Source organism: Manis javanica, chromosome 1, assembly GCF_040802235.1.
Source record: "Manis javanica isolate MJ-LG chromosome 1, MJ_LKY, whole genome shotgun sequence".
Taxonomy (NCBI): Eukaryota; Metazoa; Chordata; class Mammalia; order Pholidota; family Manidae; genus Manis; species Manis javanica.
Window position 1 is genome coordinate 153,848,066 of NC_133156.1, and position 19,454 is coordinate 153,867,519.

The following is a 19,454-nucleotide window of genomic DNA, read 5'->3' on the forward strand; positions in this document are numbered from 1 at the left end:
GCTTGTCACAAAACTGCATATTGGCATAGCTGAGGGTGGCAGCAATAGACATGGCGAGACTTTGTCACATATGAGACATACTTTTAGATAGAGTCTTAGGGGTGGATTGAATAGAAAGAGGAAGAACAGCTTGACTTCTGGATTTTTGGACTGAACAACTGCGTATGAAAGGGCAAGCTCCCAGATTCTATTTCAGCCAATTGGGACCCGGATCCTACCTCAGCCAATCAGGACCTGGATCCTATTTCACCCAATCGGAGCTTGGTCTCTCATCTCCAGTCAGCAAAGAGCTCACCCACCACCCTTAGACCCTGCCAATTGACCAGAGCCATGACCTGTCACCCCACCAACTGCCCTAGAACCCCATAAAACCTTTGTGGTGTTGAAACTCACTCTCTTTCTCTGGCATCTTGCCACTGTGATGGTGTAGATGAGAGATTGAGCTCCAGCTGGCTCGAATAAAGGCTCTTTGCTTTTGTATCGGTGTTGGCTCCTTGGTGGTCTTCTGGGAATCATGACTTTGAGAACAACATTTGGGGGCTCATCCAGGACCCCAGAGACCCCCAGGACTCCCCACCTAGAGGGCCCTGTGCTGGCTGGTGAGTGCACTCAGTTATCTGTCTGTCCTTGTCTACCTGTGTCTCACTCTGTCTTTATCTGTGTCTCACTGTTTTTGTTCGCTAGCAAGCCTGTATAAACCTGTAGGAGCTCCAATCTGTATCTGGGTCAGCATTGACTTAGGCAGACGCGCTGGCAGGATGCCGACCAGGGGTCTTGGGAGATGTCCCTTGCCCCCGTCTGGAGGACAAGGTCCTCATCTGTGAGGAAAGTTGGCTGCCGCTGCAGTCCTACAGGCCCTCAACTTACTTTCAGTTTTGCCTTCGCAGCCGCAGCAGATTCTTCTCTGTAGGTGCCTGTTTGTTGTTTGTCGTGTTTGTCTTAGTCTTGTTGACAGAAGAAATGGGACATATGCAGATGACCCCCTTGTCTTTCATGACAGACCATTTTTCTCAGACGTTAGGGAGAGAGCTCACAATTTGAGCACAGATGTCAGGAAGGGAAAATTGCATGTTTTCTGCACCTCAGAGAGGCCGTCCTTTAACGTTGGCTGGCTGCCGGAGGGAACATTCAATCCAACCACTGTCTTACAGATTAAAGATATCAGGGAAAGAGCTAACAACCTCAGTGTGGAAGTCCAGAAGGGTCGGTGGCAGACTTTTCATTCTAGCGAGTAGCCAGTTTTCAATGTCAGATGGCTGCCAGAGGGAACCTTATCATTATGTCTCAGTCTGTATGTTTGTGTGTCTAAGTGTGTAAATGAAAATATCTTTCTACCTCCAGATGGTATAAATGAAATTGATTTAAAGACAAGCACTTATGAAGATTGGGCATTCTAAACTTCCAGAAAATCTGACAAAAAAATGTTAAGCATTAATGCTAATTTGGGTTTGCCTGAGGTGGGCATGTCCTTGTAGTTATCAGCTGCCTAAGTTTACCTAAGGTCATTTAAGTTGATATTATCTGCTAGATCTTTTAAGAATAAAATGCTTAAAGGCTTGGCTTTGTCTAATATTCAGTAAAGGTCTTGTAAGTAATCTAACATAGTTGTTACAAATGAGTGAAATAAATGAGTGTGGCAAGTGAACACCTCTTTAATTGTGTGTTACAGTGTGTATACCTACCTGCAGCCTGAGAATCTTTGTAGTAACCTAAAATCCTAAAGTTTTGCTAAGTTGATATACTTTATGTTTAGTGAGAGATTGCGCTGTAAAGCTCATAGTTACAGAAATTATAAAATGTTCATAAATTTGTCAATCTAAAGAATGCTAGTGTAACAGTTTACAATAGCCTGCTTCTCAGTGTTCACTAGAAATTAAGGTACCTAATGGTATTAAGTTCTAATTAAAACTACTTAAAGTAATACAGAAAACATTTCTGCATGCTAAAGAATGTGTCTTTTGATAATAGAAAGTAACTTTGTTCTAAAGTACAGCTGTTTATTTAGAGGGAGAACTCTAAATATAAGAAGAAGGCTGTAGAAAGTTTTGGAAGAATTTAATATAGTCATGCTATATAACATTAAAGCAAATGAGTCTCAGTATCAAGTACACAGCAAAATTAGAATTTTGTTTTCAGTTAAAAAGACAGTTTTCTTAAACTGTTAGTCTGCCCTTAATGATGAAAGATAGCAAAAGGCTTTCTAACTGTTTTATCAAAGAAGTTTCTCATGCTTAAAGTCTCAATGAGTTGTCTGAGTATTTAAGAAAATGACATCTTAATATTAAAAAGACTAAAAGCTAAAGTTTGCTAACAACCGTGTAAACTTCTTTATTTGCCTTTGAGGAATTTTGTCATTCTGGTTAAATAGATAAGTATTGCTTCATAGCAACCTATAATACTATTTAAGCAAGTGCCAAATAAACTTTCTTCTGACTTCCCAAAATCAAATTCAAAAAGGTACTTTTGGGGCGGAGCCAAGATGCCGGCATAAGTAGAGCAGCAGAAATCTCCTCCCAAAACCACATATATCTATGAAAATATAACAAAGACAACTCTTCCTAAAATAGAGACCAGAGGACACAGGACAACATCCAGACCACATCCACACCTGCGAGAACCCAGTGCCTCACAAAGGGGTTAAGATACAAGCCCCGGCCTGGCGGGACCTGAGCGCCTCACCCCCAGCTCCCAGTGGGAGGAGAGGAGTCAGCAGGGAGGGAGAAGGATCCCGGGACTGCTGAACACCCAGCCCCAGCCATCCGGACCAGATGCAGACACAGTGCATGTGTGGGGTCCTGGATACTAGGGAAAAAGGGTTGCAGGACTGGTGAGCGGGTGCCTGAGGCCGACAATAGATAATAAAGATACAGAGGCAGCCACTATTTTTTTTTTTTTTTTTGGCGAGTGCTTTTTGGAAGTCTTAAAGGGACAGGGACCCCAATACTAGGGAAACAGGGAAGCAAGACCGGTGTGCGGATGCCTGAGAAGGGCGCCTGAGGACAAAGAAAATTGTGCGTGTTTCTTTTTTTTTTTTTAATATTTATTTAATTTTTTGTTTGTTTGTTTGTTTTTTGTTGCTGTTCTTGTTTTGGTTTGGAGAGTGCTTTTTGGAAGTCTTAAAGGGGCAAGGCAGGACACTTAGTCCAGAGGCAAGGAATCTGGGGATCTCTGGGCACTCTAACCCCCTGGGCAGCAGGGAGCACAGAGGGCCCTTACGGAGATAAATAACCTCCTGGCCGGTCCCCCTCCAATGAGGATCCACCATTTTGGAGCAGCAGCCAGAGCCAGGTCACGCCCACAGCAACAGCAGAGATAAACTCCACAGCAGCCGGACAGGAAGCAGAAGCCCTGTCTGGGAACAGCTGCCCAGCACAAGTCACTAGAGGTAGCTATTCTCCCAGGAGAGGAAGGCCACAAACCAACAAGAAGGAAAGCTCTTCTAGCCGTCACTCGTCCCAGCTCTGCAAACTATTCCTATCACCATGAAAAGACAAAATTACAGGCAAACCAAGATCACAGAGACACCAGAGAAGGAGACAGACCTAACCAGTCTTCCTGAAAAAGAATTCAAAATAAAAATCATGAACATGGTGACGGAGATGCAGAGAAAAATGCAAGAGCAATGGGATGAAGTCTGGAGGGAGATCACAGATGTGAGGAAGGAGATCACAGAAGTACAACAAACCCTGGAGGGATTTATAAGCAGAATGAATAAGATGCAAGAGGCCATTGAAGGAATAGAAGCCAGAGAACAGGAACATATAGAAGATGACATAGAGAAAGATAAAAGGATCTTCAGGAAAGAAAAAATACTAAGAGAACTATGTGACCAATCCAAAAGGAACAGTATCCATATTATAGGGGTACCAGAAGAAGAAGAGAGAGGAAAAGGGGTAGAAAGTCTCTTTGAAGAAATAATTGCTGAATATTTCCCCAAACTGGGGGAGGAACTAATCGAACAGACCACGGAAATACACAGAACCCCCAACAGAAAAGATCTAAGGAGGACAACACCAAGACACATAATAATTAAAATGGCAATGATCAAGGACAAGGAAAGAGTTTTGAAGGCAGCTAGAGAGAAAAAGGTCACCTATAAAGGAAAACGCATCAGGCTATCATCAGACTTCTCGACAGAAACCCTACAGGCCAGAAGAGAATGGTATGATATATTTAATAAAATGAAACAGAAGGGCCTTGAACCAAGGATACTGTATCCAGCATGACTATCATTTAAATATGATGGTGGGATTAAACAGTTCCCAGACAAGCAAAAGCTGAGGGAATTTTCTTCCCACAAACCACCTCTACAGGGCATCTTACAGGGACTGCTCTAGATGGGAACACTCCTAAAAACAGCACAGAACAAAACACCTATCATATGAAGAATGGAGGAGGAGGAATAAGAAGGGAGAGAAGAAAAGAATCTGCAGACAGTGTATATAACAGCTCAATAAACAAGCTAAGCAGTAAGAGAGTAAGAGGCTAACCTTGAATCTTTGGTAACGACGAATTTAAAGCCTGCAATGGCAATAAGTACATATCTCTCAATAGTCACCCTAAATGTAAATGGACTTAATGCACCAATCAAAAGACACAGAGTAATAGAGTGGATAAAAAAGCAAGACCCGTCTATATGCTGCTTACAAGAAACTCACCTCAAACCCAAAGACATGCACAGACTAAAAGTCAAGGCATGGAAAAACATATTTCAGGCAAACAACAGTGAGAAGAAAGCAGGGGTTGCAGTACTAATATCAGACAAAATAGACTTCAATACAAAGAAAGTAACAAGAGATAAAGAAGGACACTACATAATGATAAAGGACTCAGTCCAACAAGAGGATATAACCATTCTAAATATATATGCACCCAATACAGGAGCACCAGCATATGTGAAACAAATACTAACAGAACTAAAGAGGGAAATAGACTGCAATGCATTCATTTTAGGAGACTTCAACACACCACTCACCCCAAAGGATACATCCACCAGACAGAAAATAAGTAAGTACACAGAGGCACTGAACAACACACTAGAGCAGATGTACCTAATAGACATCTATAGAACTCTACATCCAAAAGCAACTGGATATAGATTCTTCTCAAGTGTACATGGAACATTCTCCAGTATAGACTACATACTAGCCCACAAAAAGAGCCTCAGTAAATTCCAAAATATTGAAATTCTACCAACTAATTTTTCAGACCACAAAGGTATAAAACTAGACATAAATTCTACAAAGAAAACAAAAACGCTCACAAACGCATGGAGGCTTAACAACATGCTTCTAAATAATCAATGGATCAATGAACAAATCAAAATAGAGATCAAGGAGTATATAGAAACAAATAACAACAACAACACAAAGCTCCAACTTGTGGGACACAGCAAAAGCAGTCTTAAGAGGAAAGTATATAGCGATCCAGGCACACTTGAAGAAGGAAGAACAATCCCTAATGAATAGTCTAACATCACAATTATTGAAACTGAAAAAAAAAGAACAAATGAGGCCTAAAGTCAGCAGAAGGAGGGACATAATAAAGATCAGAGAAGAAATAAAATTGAGAAGAATAAAACAATAGCAAAAATCAATGAAACCAAGAGCTGGTTCTTTGAGAAAATAAACAAAATAGATAAGCTTCTAGCCAAACTTATAAAGAGAAAAAGAGAATCAACACAAATCAACAGAATCAGAAGTGAGAATGGAAACAATCACGAAAGACTCCACAGAAATACAAAGATTTATTAAAGACTACTATGAAAACCTATATGCCAACAAGCTGGAAAACCTAGAAGAAATGGACAAATTCCTAGGAAAATACAACCTCCCAAGACTGACCAAGGAAGAAACACAAAAGTTAAACAAACCAATAACGAGCAAAGAAATTGAAACGGTAATAAAAAAATTACCCAAGAACAAAACCCCGGGGCCGAATGGATTTACCTTGGAATATTATCATACACACAGAGACAACATAATACCCATTCTCCTTAAAGTTTTCCAAAAAATAGAAGAGGAGGGAATACTCCCAAACTCATTCTATGAAGACAACATCACCCTAATACCAAAACCAGGCAAAGACCCCACCAAAAAAGAAAATTACAGACCAATATCCCTGATGAATGTAGATGCAAAAATACTCAATAAAATATTAGCAAACAATTCAACAGCATATCAAAAGGATCATACACCACGACAAAGTGGGATTCATCCCAGGGATACAAGGATGGTACAACATTCGAAAATCCATCAACATCATCCACCACATCAACAAAAGAAAGACAAAAACCACATGATCATCTCTACAGATGCTGAAAAAGCATTTGACAAAATTCAACATCCATTCATGATAAAAACTCTCAGCAAAATGGGAATAGAGGGCAAGTACCTCAACATAATAAAGGCCATATATGATAAACCCACAGCCAACATTATACTGAAGAGCAAGAAGCTGAAAGCTTTTCCTCTGAGATCGGGAACTAGACAGGGATGCCCACTCTCCCCACTGTTATTTAACATAGTACTAGAGGTCCTAGCCTTGGCAATCAGACAAAATGAAGAAATACAAGGAATCCAGATTGGTAAAGAAGAAGTTAAGCTGTCACTATTTCCAGATGACATGATATTGTACATAAAAAAGCCCTAAATAATCCACTCCAAAACTACTAGAACTGATATCGGAATACAGCAAAGTTGCAGGATACAAAATTAACACACAGAAATCTGTAGCTTTCCTATACACTAACAATGATCCAACAGAAAGAGAAATCAGGAAGACAATTCCATTCACAATTGCATCAAAAAGAATAAAATACCTAGGAATAAACCTAACCAAAGAAGTGAAAGACCTATACCCTGAAAACTACAAGTCACTCTTAAGAGAAATTAAAGAGGACACTAACAAATGGAAACTCATCCCATGCTCATGGCTAGGAAGAATTAATATCATCAAAATGGCCATCCTGCCCAAAGCAATATACAGATTTGATGAAATCCCTATCAAATTACCAGCAACATTCTTCAATGAACTGGAACAAATAATTTAAAAATTCATATGGAAACACCAAAGACCCCAAATAGCCATAGCAATCCTGAGAAAGAAGCATAAAGTAGGGGAGATCTCACTCCCCAACTTCAAGCTCTACTACAAAGCCATAGTAATCAAGACAATTTGGTACTGGCACAAGAACAGAGCCACAGACCAGTGGAAGAGATTAGAGACTCCAGACATTAACCCAAACATATATGGTCAATTAATATTCAATAAAGGAGCCATTGACATACAATGGGGAAATGACAGTCTCTTCAACAGATAGTGCTGGCAAAACTGGACAGCTACATGTAGGAGAATGAAACTGGACCATTGTCTAACCCCATACACAAAAGTAAATTCAAAATGGATCAAAGACCTGAATGTAAGTCATGAAACCATAAAACTCTTAGGAAAAAACATAGGCAAAAATCTTTTAGACATAAACATGTGTGACCTCTTCTTGAGTATATCTCTCTGTGGGCAAGGAAAACAACAGCAAAAATGAACAAGTGGGACTATATTAAACTGAAAAGCTTCTGTACAGCAAAAGACACCATCAATAGAACAAAAAGGAACCCTACAGTATGGGAGAATATATTTGTAAATGACAGATCTGGTAAGGTCTTGACGTCCAAAATATATAAAGAGGTCACATGCCTCAACAAACAAAAAACAAATAATCTAATTAAAAAATGGGCAGAGGAACTGAACAGACAGTTCTCCAAAAAAGAAATACAGATGGCCAACAGACACATGAAAAGATGCTCCACATCGCTAATTATCAGAGAAATGCAAATTAAAACTACAATGAGGTATCACCTCACACCAGTAAGGATAGCTGCCATCCAAAAGACAAACAACAACAAACGTTGGCGAGGCTGTGGAGAAAGGGGAACCCTCCTACACTGCTGGTGGGAATGTAAATTAGTTCAACTATTGTAGAAAGCAGTATGAAGGTTCATCAAAATGCTCAAAATAGACTTACCATTTGACCCAGGAATTCCACTCCTAGGAATTTACCCTAAGAACGCAGCAATCAAGTTTGAGAAAGACAGATACACCCCTATGTTTATTGCAATACTATTTACAATAGCCAAAAATTGGAAGCAACCTAAATGCCCATCGGTAGATGAATGGATAAAGAAGATGTGGTACATATACACAATGGAATACTATTCAGCCATAAGAAGAGGGCAAATCTTACCATTTACAACAACATGGATGGAGCTGGACGGTATTATGCTCAGTGTAATAAGCCAAGCAGAGAAAGAGAAATACCAAATGATTTCACTCATCTGTGGAGTATAAGAACAAAGGAAAAACTGAAGGAACAAAACAGCAGCGTAATTACAGAACCCAAAAATAGACTAACAGGTACCAAAGGGAAAGGGACTGGGGAGGATGGGTGGGTAGGGAGGGATAAGGGGGGGAAGAAGAAGAAAGGGGGTATTAAGATTAGCATGCATGGGGGGGAGGGAGAAAGGGGAGGGCTGTACAACACAGAGAAGTCAAGTAGTGAGTCTACAACATTTTGCTATGCAGATGGACGGTGACTGTAAAGTGGTTTATAGGGGGGACCTGGTATAGGGGAGAGCCTAGTAAACATAATATTCTTCATGTAAGTGTAGATTAAATATAAAATAAAAAAAGAAAGAAAGAAAGAAAAGGGGGATTACTCCTTGATAGGATAAAACTAACTGTAAATCAACGATTAATGCATGCTTTAAATATCCTTAATTTTGATCACTTAAAGGGTGTCAGATGATCGGCTATGGAGGTACACTTTTCTGATAATATTCCTTTCTCTTAAAAAAAAAAAGCAGTTCCTGTGTGGTGACCTCCAATGAGGTCTACACAAAGGTATAAAGGGCATATCAAAGTGTGGGCAATGGGTCTGTTTGTGTTTATACAGAGGATCAAAGCCTAATTTGGCTACCCAGAAAATGAACTAAGATACGATATGAAGAAGAACTTCCATCATCAGCACTCTCTGGAAGAGTCATACCAGAAGATGATCATCAAAAAACCTCAACAAAGATCCAGGCGATGCTACAGTTGTAGCTGCATCCATCCCACTGGTTCCTAGACTTGCCATTGGAATGAAGAAGGAGATATCTAAGCTGGCCTGTGCTTTCAGTAAAACAAATTTGACTGGATCTATACTGTTGGAACTCAACCAAGAATTAGAAGTGCAAGTTGTAGCGCTCCAAAATCTTACAACTACAGACTATCTACTGTTAAAAGAACATATGGGATGTGAACAGTTCCCAGGAATAGGTTGTTTTAATTTATATGATTTCTCTCAGACTGTTCAAGTACAGTTGGACAATATCCATCATATCATAGACAAATTTTCACAAATGCCTAGGGTGCCTAAATGGTTTTCTTAGCTTCACTGGAGATGGCTGGTAATTATAGATCTGCTTTGGTTATGTAACTGTATTCCTATTATGTTAATGTGTGTGCAATTTAATTAGTAGTTTAAAACCTATACATGCTTAAGTTACTCTACAAGAAGATGTGTCAAAGAAATAATCAATCCTCCCATGTTTTATTCCATCTGCTACCTCTATAGCTTTTCTTCTTCCTTCCTAATTACAACCCTTAAATAGAATTCGTGCCTCATATAGAATTTACTGAATATCATAATTCCTCCAAGTGGTAAAGATACCTCAAGACAAATGCTGAGGATAGAAACCACAGGGCATAAATCTGCAAAGAAGTAAAAAGCTAAGCTTTTCAAACAATATGGCTGCTCTCTCACTTACCAACTTTACATCTCCCTGTATGGCCCCGGAAGATGACTGGTTAGCCAGAGACAGGTAAGATTCCTCAAGGGAGGAACAACCTAAGACAGGCACAGTTGCAGGGGGGCCATCAGGTGAGAAATTGGGGATCAACAGTGGTGAGGCTTAGAACCTCACCCCCCCTGTTTTGAGAGAAATCTTCAGCATCTGTGGATGTTTTAATGCCCTTGTCTAGCTTGGATTAGCACATAGTCTACAGGCACACACCTGATCATCTACATTTGCTCTCTTACAACACTAAACTATGTTTTCTACCTTTATCTTGCATCTACCTACCACTTCAGCATTTTATTAAAAATAAAAATAATAGTAATAATAAAGGGAGAAATGTGGGATCCACATATAAATCAAGTATAAAAATCAAACCAATATTCATATTCGACCTGATTGTTTATAGTTCATAAGGCATGATCAAAACCGAATGTTTCGGTGATGACTGCCCTTGTACTGTTCACCACGTAAGAACTTATTCACTATGTAAGAATTTGTTCACCATGTAAGAACTTGTTCGTTATGCTTCAGAAGATTGGAGACTGATGAGAATTAGGCTTGAGGTGGATTAATGATTGTGCATTGAGCATTGACTCCCCTATATACAATTTTATTGTTGTTAACAACCATTTGATCAATAAATATGAGAGATGCCCTCTCAAAAAAAAAATGGTACTTTTACCTCTAGTTAACTCTGATATTTTCCAGAGGGCCCCTGGAACATGTCAGAGGAATTTTTTTTTTCTCATTGGAGAAAGTATTTGACTAATTTGGCTTATTTATCTGATATATACTTACCTGCTTAATTACCTGGAAAGCAATGCCACAGGAAATGATGCTAAACTTTGTTACTGAATGTTTTTTTGTTACAGAAATATCTGAATTTCCTTATGTCTACTGTCTTACAGTAAGCTCTCATCAGATCTTTAACCATTGTCATTTGTAAGTCTTTTGCCATTTATAGTCACTGTTTTATTACTCTTACACTAGTAAAGAGCTAGATTTCAGCAGAACAGGTATTGGTTACATAGGATTAAGTGAACTAAGGAAGATGGTTTTGTGACTTTTTGTTTCAGATGTTGCTGATAAAGTGTTTTAAGCTTGTTCTCTTAAGCTGACAACAGTTTCATGAATGACAATACCTTTATGAGCAGAATTGAAACATTTATCTTTCTCTCTACCTGCCCCCTTAAGAATTTAAAAGCTTTCAGTATTTTTATGTTTCATGGCAGTATGTTTATTTGCATAAGTTCAATAAGAATCTGCTTTCCTTGTAAAAGGACCAATTAAAAACACATGTTATACTACCAAGGCTTTGACGGAATGTCATACCTGAGAGACACATGCATAAATTCAGATATGAACAGCTTTAAGGAACTAAGGTTGACTTTATAAAGCCAACAAAGCCCCTTGGAAGAACTGGTCTGGTACCTTGCTTACAGAGTTCCCAGCAGCCTTACCAGGTGAGTAAGGAAGGTCACTTCCTGGCAGGCCCAGGAACCTCAAGAAGAGAGGAATTCACCCAAAGCTACAGGTACTGCAAGCAAAACCTGATGGCAAGTCTGGCTTGGCTGTCTGGCCTCAAGAGTCCTTTAAAAGTTCAATCTGAAATTCCTTACAAAAAGTTCCAGCAAGGCATGTTTAAAAGAGCCTATGTAATCAATTGCTCTTCTTGCTGCACTTATACAAATAATCAAGCCAACTCTTAATTGTTTTCTTAATCTGGCTAATTCTAATAAAAATAAGGTTGATTTTAGAGAAAAATGTTGTTTCAATAATGCTGTCTTATCTATAGTAAATCCTAATATCCAGTGAAAGGAAAGGAGCGACACACAGCAGCAATTCACCTGAGAAATCCGCTTTATTAGGGAAAGGTGCTGGGTTATATAGGAAGGGGCATAGGGTGATTGTGGTGTTACTTCTACAGGGCTGTTGGCTGTTGGCTAGGTGCTGGGATTGGGCAGGGGGAGAGAGGTGATTGGTCTTCAGGTGGTGCCGTCGGGAATCAAGGACCTGGAAGAGAAGCCGGAAGTTCGCCATCTTACTGGTGGGGGCCCTTCATTCCCCCCTTTCTCCTCTATGGGGTTGTGGATGTTGCTTTTCTCTCTGACTGCTTCCTGCTGAACAGGGTCGGAGAAGGGAGTGAGGGCTTGAGGACTGGGAGGAAAGGGTTGATAGGACTCCCCACAGTAAGGACCAGTAGATGTGGACTTCTTCAGGTTGGAAATCAATGAAGGTTCCCTGTAACTATACGTTGAGGACTTGCTGATTCTAATGGTGGTGCCAGGAGGATACGGGTGCCAGAAGCCAGGCGTCTGCGGCAATTGTTTCCAGGAACAATTTCTAGTGGAGAGATGGGTCCATCTCAGTGTGTGGGGAGGAGGTTACGTGAGGGTGAGGGATCTTCTGTGGCCAGAAGCTGATAGTTCCTGACTAAAAGCTGGTTGAAAGTTTGATTAGAGATTTTTCCAACTTGGGATTTGATGAACTTTATTATACAGGGTAAGAAGAGACAGGCGAGAAGGATGATTATTATGGGGCCTGCAATGGGCCAGAGCCAGTTGAGGAAGGGGTTTGTTAGTATTGACGAGAATGGGTTGGAATTGGAAGCAGAGTGGAGGCTGGAGGCAAGGTCGGTGAGTTTGGTAATGTCAAGTTTCTACAATGCTGGATTTGTTGATGTAATAGCAGCACTCTTCCCGAAGGAAGACACAGGTGCCGCCCTTCTCAGCTGTAAGCAGATCTAAGGCCCACTGGTTTTCAAGGGTGACTTTAGCTAGCGAAGTGACCTGTCTTTGGAGAGAGGCCAGGGAATTGGCAGTGGATGTCAGGGCTCCCTCAACTTTGGCGTTGAGATCTTTAATTGCCTATAGAGAGTGACCCAAGGCACCCTCAGAAAATCCTGCCTCAATGGCTAAGGTGGTCAAAGAGATACTGACCATGATGGGAAGGAAAGCAGCCCTTTTTGTGCATGAGGGCAAGGGAGGTTGGAGCTCAAGGAATTCTGCCATGCTGTAAACTGTAAGCTGAGGGATTAGGGTGACGAGAATGCAGGGTGTGCTGGAGTTGGGAGACAGTGAAGTGCGCTGGAGAGGGGTGGAGTCAGGCCTACACAGTGGTGGATGGTGAGATTATCTGCATATTCTGGTTCCCATAGGGGTATGTCTGCCAGGGGGCAGAGGGGTTGTCTTTCTGCATGGAAGGAGTAGTTGGAAATATTAAGGGGCACGGCAGCCAGCAGTGGGCACTGTAGTGATGCGCAAAAGAAACAATTGGCGGTGTTAAGGGTGTGGTTGAGAAAGATGGTGGTGTCCTGAATGAGCTGTAACGAAGAGTAGGAGAAATGGGAAGAGGGGCGGGGATAAGAAGATGAAGAGGTGCCATCAAGAGTTTGGATAATGACTTTTTCAGAATGTCTGATATCTGATGCAACTTGAGAGATCTGGGAATGAGAGGGAACACACTTTTGAGAGATATGAAGGGTACCATGGGGGTTTGAGGACCCCCCATAGTAAACTGAGGCTGTGACTCTGGCAGCCCATCGAGAGTCCCAGGGATCTGGGATTGATAAGGAGAATGAGCTGTTGGGATATTTCATGAAATGGTTGGAGGAGTAATACCATGGGTACTGGAAATTACCCATGTAGTGAATGGCGCAAGACTAGTAGGGACATCTCCTGTAGGTGTCTGGCCATCGCCTACAATAGCTTGTTTTTGGTCATAGAGGAAGCAGAGGTAGGGAGAATAAGGGTAGCTGCTAGTGAACACTTCGGTGGAGGGAGGAAAGTGGAGGTATAAAGGCTCAGAGCAGCCTTTCAGCGGGCAGTCTGATGTGGCAATGAGGGCAGTAACTTTTGTTTGATGCTGTGTGTAAGTCTGTCTGACTTTGAATCGCCATACAAAGGAGGCTGGGGTGGCGGGAAAGACAATAAGAATGAGGAAAAAAGCAAGAGAGCAGTAAAGGAGGAAAAAGTCATGATTTGGGTATGGATGGCAAAGGGGGTGAACGGGATTTTGGAGGAAAGAGGACGGTAAGGTCAGGAGTCCGGAGGGATGGAGAGTCTGTAAACTTTTGTAGGTTAAGAGATCTTTTAGGTGATGTGGGGACAGAATGGTAAGGGGCGCCCTGAATGTCAGTTTATGAGCTTCCTTCTGTAAGAGCTGTCTAGCGGCTAATGCTCATAGGCAGGGGGCCCATCTCCGAACTGTGGGGTCTAATTGCTTGGAGAGATAAGCTACTGGGGAAAAGGATGGGCCATAATATCGGCCTAGGAGTCCTAGAGCTTGCCTGGACCTCTCATGAATGTATAATGAGAAGGGCTTCGACAAATCAGGAAGATGGAGAGCTTCCACAAGGGCTTGACGGAGCTTAATGAAGGAGTGTCGGGGTGAGGAGGATAATGGTTCTTCAGGGGGGCCCTTGCTGAGGTCGTATAGGGGTCTTGCCAACAGGGAGAAGTTAGGGATCCACGCTCTAAAATATCTAGCCAGGCCTAGAAAGGAAAGGATTTCTGTCTTGGTTTTGGGAACGGGCAGATCAGAGAGGAGCCATTTTCTGTCTAAGGTAATGGACTTTCTTTGTTGAGATAGAAGGAATCTGAGGTAAGTGACAGGAGGGGAAGAGATTTGAGCTTTGATGGGGGATACTCAGTAACCTCTGGAAGCTAGAAGGTTAAGTAGGGAGGCAGTGTCAAGTTGAGACTGTTCCCACGAGGGACTGCAGAGTAGAAGATTGTCCATGTATTGTAATAAGGTGGACTTGGAGTGATCATGATGAAACTGTTTGAGGTCCTGAGCTAGGACCTGTCTAAAAATATGGGGACTATATCGGAAGCTTTGTGGCAAAACTGTCCAAGTGAGTTGTTCAGAATATCTTGTGTATGGGTCCATCCAGGTGAAGGAAAAAAAAATCTTGGGAGGAGGGGTCCAGAGGGATAGGAAAAATGCGTCTTTGAGATCTAGGACTGAGAAGTGGGAGGCTGAGGCAGGGATTTGCGATTAAAGGGTGTACGGATTTGGAACTAAGGGATGGATAGGGACAACAGCCATGTTGATGAGGCAAAGGTCTTGGACGAGGCGGAAAGATCTTTTGGTTTTTTTAACAGCTAATATGGGGGTATTAAACGGGGAGTGAGTGGGTCTGAGGTAATTTTTGTTTAAGAGATCCTGAATGATGGGTTGGAAGCCTATGAGGTCTGAAGTGGTTAGGGGGTATTGGGCCTGACAGATATACTGAGAGGGGTCACATAATTTGATAGAGGCAGGGGGACATAGGACCACGGAGGGGCTTGTAATGTCCCAAATTTTGGGATTTACAGGGTGTATGAGGGTGGAACCGGAGCTTTCATTGTGTAGAGGGGGGGTCATCGGCTATGAGGGCCATCAGAAAGGGAGTACTGGGGGCTGTGGGAGTGGATATAGTTATGGAAACATTGAGGAGAGAAAGGATGTCCCGTCCTAGTAAAGGGATGGGACACTGGGGCATAACCAGGAAGGAGTGGGAGAAAGGTATGGGATTGTCTTGGATTGTGCATAAAAGGGGGGGCTTTAATGGGAAAATATGTTTACCTCTTACCTCGACTATAGGAGTAATGGCTGGCATGGTAGGGCCCCGGTATTCTGGCAAGACTGAGAAGGTGGCTCCTGTATCTAGGAGGAAGGAGATGGGGCGACCGTCTACTGTTAAAGTAATCCTGGGCTCCTGTTTGGTGATAGAAATTGTCGGGTGAGAAGCCCCCAGGCCCTGTCAATCTTCTTCTGCCAGCCCCACTACGGCGGGCTTAGGATGGGGGTTGTTCGTCCAGCCTCCCCTTCGGGTGGTTGGGCAATCAGACCCCCAGTGGCCCTTTTTGTGGCATCTGGGGCATGGGGTGGTAGGAGATCTGGGGGAGGGGCACGCCCTTGACCAATGTCCCTCTTTTCCGCACTTGAAACAAGCTCCTGGGGGGGTCTTATTTGTAGAGGGGTGCCCAGGTTGTGGTTTTATCAGCTGGGCCAACATTTGAAAATTGGCCTGATCAGCCTTTTGTTTACGGCGTTCTTTCTCCTCTTCTCGGTTATGGAAGACTTTAAAGGCCACTGTTAGGATCTCAGTCTGTGGGGTAGTGGGTCCCTGTTCTAAACTTTTTGAGTTTACCTTTAATGTTGGGGTAGCTTTGAGCTAGGAAGTATGTCATAAGGACCTGTCTTCCTTCAGGTGTTTCTGGGTCTAGGCTGGTATACTGTAATAGGGCTTGAGTGAGTCTGTCTAAGAACTCGGAGGGGGTTTCGTCTCTCTTTTGAATTATGTCTTGGAGCTTTTGAATATTGAGTACTTTACGAGCTGCCTTTTTCAGACCTGCTATTAAGCAGGAGGCAAAAATATCTAGAGAGCGGAGACCCATGGCGGTGTTATAATCTCAGTGTGGGTCTTGTTCGGGGACAGTAGTGGGGCCAGGGGGATAGGTGGTGTCAGGCCTGTGGGTTTCGGTAGCGTGTGTTTGGGATAAGTTCCAAACTCGTCTACGCTCTTCAGGGAGGAGAGTATTGGCCAGGAGCATGAAAATGTCATGATATGTGAGGCTGTAAGACTGGAGGGTCCTTTGAAACTCCCTGATGTATGTCGTAGGATCAGTGGAAAAGGAACCTAGGCGTTTCTCTAGTTGGGCTAAATCTCCTAAGGAGAAAGGGACGTGAATGCGCACGATGCCTTTGGATCTTGCTACTTCCCAGAGGGGGGCGATAATTTTGGGAGGCCCTGGGGACTGAGTCTGAGGGGGACTGAAGGGTTCTGTCTCAGTCTGTGGGGGAGTGACACAGTCTAGCTGAGCCTAGTCGAGCAGGTCCTGAAGTGCGGAAGGGTGGCAAAGAAAATAAAGAAAGATAGAATAGGACCCATGTGTCACCAGCCAGCAGCCCAGCTGCTTGCCTCTGCCGCTCTAGTTGGGCTTGAACTCATGACTCTGAGGCTAAGAGTCCCATGCTCTACTAACTGGGCTACAGCAGGGCTCCAGTTAATTGCTTATGGAATGCGTAAACAGAATGTTCTTTGTTCTCCATTCCTGCCACATCAGCAAGTGGGGGAAGGGCATAGCTAGAAGCAGGGGCGGTGTTTCTACACATCTTCAAGGTCTCCCTATTTTCAGAGTGAGGAGTCTTGGCTCGTCTTCGAGGACAAGATATGTTTTTGTGGACAGATAACTTCCAAGGACTTCACCGGTTGTTCTCTAGCTTGTACTTTCCCATGCTGCATTCAGACATGGGGGAAGGTGCTTTCCCATTCTCCCTACAAACATGTGAGAAGACAAATGTGGTCCCCAACAGGGGAGAAACAGGTGATGAGTGCAAAGACGGAGGAGGCCCCCAGGAACTAGTTAAAGTGGGGGCTGAAAGGCTCAGACTTAATCTGCGGGGGATGAAGGCGGAGGAGGTGAAATGGGGGAGGAGATGGTGGGGGAGGAAGGGAGAAGAGCTGTTGTAGGAGAGGAAGGGAAAAAGAGTGAACAGGAGGCTTCTGCAGGGGCGGTGGCTTGCAGGCTAGGAGAACTTGGGAGGGGCGGGGGGAGGAGGAGACGGAAAGCTTCGATATAGGGAATCTCCTTCCATTTTTTCAGGCACTGGCAGTAGTTAAAGAGATTGTGAGTGATGTTAGGATCAAGAGTGCCCCCTGCGGGACATTGGTTCTTATTGTCTAGGGGGTATGTCGGCCAATCTTGGGAGCAATATTTACGGAGAAGTTTTGGTTTTATATCAGGCGTCAGGGAGAGGGTAGCCAGATGCTTAAGCAGGCATTCAAGAGGTGAACTTTCAGGGAGGAATGAAGAGGCTCCCATGGCTAAAAGACAGAGAAGGAGACAAACAGGGGAAGACGAGCGGAGATCCTCGGACTGGAAGCAGACCACAAGGAGACAAAGGGCGTCCCCGATGATCCTTGGTGGTCTGCGGAAACTCGTATATGAGTCAGAATTTCTTAGGAAATGTGGGTTGTCACCCAGACTTCCCTAAGAAGGCAGTTTGCCAGAGTTACGAGGTACCTAGCACTAGGAATTTTCGGCAGACAGAACAGATTTCAGCGGATGGAACAGAAGAAGGAGGGGAGGAAAAAGGGAGCATTCTCATCCGCAAAGGAGTCACTTCATTTATGGCTGTTGGAGGGGGGTCCTGATGGTCCGCCGCAGCTGTGAAGGCCTGCGGCGGGGATTTATGGCTGTCGGAGGAGGGGCCTGAGGGTCCGCCGCAGCTGTAAAGGCCTGAGGCGGGGAGAGTTCCCTCCTCGTCCCCGAGCATCAGGGCCTTGCCGGACGATCATGGTCAATGGTGCTGCGATAGCTCGGGGAACAGTGGCCCACTCCAGGGAAATTTTGCTTAAAATGTTTCAGCACTGATGCAAGGGACGGTGAATGCGTTTATGACTGTTGGAGGAAGGGCCTGAGGGTCCGCCGCAGCCGTAAAGGCTTGAGGTGGGGATTTATGGCTGTTGGAGGAGGGGCCTGAGGGTCCACCATAGCCGTGAAGGCCTGAGGTGGGGAGAGTTCCCTCCTCATCCCCGAGCATCAGGGCCTTGCCAGACGATCACGGTCAATGGCACTGCAATAGATCGGGGAAGAGTGGCCCACTCTGGGGGGAAAACTTACCTAAAGGCCAAAGAGGAGTGGTGAGTGTGATGAGCCAGCGCTGGAAAAAGAGGACAAGGGCAAGCTGCTGCTGGTGTCAGGGGAAAGACGGGGCCCAGTTGAGGTGTCCCATCTCCTGGGTTTCGGCACCAATGAAAGGAAAGGAGCGACACACAGCAGCAATTCACCGGAGAAATCCACTTTATTAGGGAAAGGTGCTAGGTTATATAGGAAGGGGCATAGGGTGATTGTGGTGTTACTTCTACGGGGCTGGTGGCTGTTGGCTAGGTGCTGGGATTGGGAGGGGGGCGAGAGGTGATTGGTCTTCAGGTGGCGCCGTCGGGAACCGAGGACCTGGAAGAGAAGCCAGAAGTTCGCCATCTTACTGGTTGGGGCCCTTCATCCAGAATTCTAGTTTTCCCAAAGTACCTGACTATGATTCTCAATTAGAGTATTCATATTTCTAGTTCTCATATTCAGTCATGCATTCTTAATCTCATCAAGTTTGTCCTTCCAGAATAGAAAATCCAACTCCAGATGTTGCTACTTAACCTAATAACACAATTTGTTTTATCTTGCCTAGAAGCCACAAAACTGCAAATAGTAATAGAAATGAAACCCAGAATAGAAATGCCAACCTTCTGAGGCCCTCTCAACTGACCAGTGATGGAGACCTAGCTACACCCTTTACTTCGCCCCCTCTCAGCACGAAGCAGCCAGAGTGGTTATTGCCCCTTTACCCTAGCAGGAGCTAGGGTCTCCTTCTGTAGAGGGGAGAATGAGACAGGGACCATAGGCTTAGACAGAATAAGGTGAGAGCCTCTAAAGAAAGTAAGGCAGGATATTTGCAATCAGAGCAATGTAACTACATGCTGGAAACCCCCCCCCCCCTAAAACTATGTTGAATATTAAGCTCTAGAATCATTCTTCAGTGAGATCAGTTAATGATCCCCAGATAAAGAAGAGTAGCACATGTTTTATTATGCTAATCATTTGTAATTGTGTATAAGATTCACTTTAGCATACT

At 43.5% G+C, this 19,454-nt stretch overlaps 1 protein-coding gene across 1 annotated transcript in view; it reads left to right on the forward strand.

Annotated features, from left to right (window-relative positions):
- The first annotated feature begins 295 nt into the window (after window positions 1-295).
- Window positions 296-19,454, forward strand: part of LOC118971883 (NBPF family member NBPF1-like) — a 40,496-nt gene continuing 21,337 nt past the window's right edge. Inside the window, exon 1 of the mRNA XM_073235961.1 lies at window positions 296-599. The gene's annotated coding sequence lies outside the window, so the exon portion shown is untranslated. The remainder of the gene's footprint in view (window positions 600-19,454) is intronic.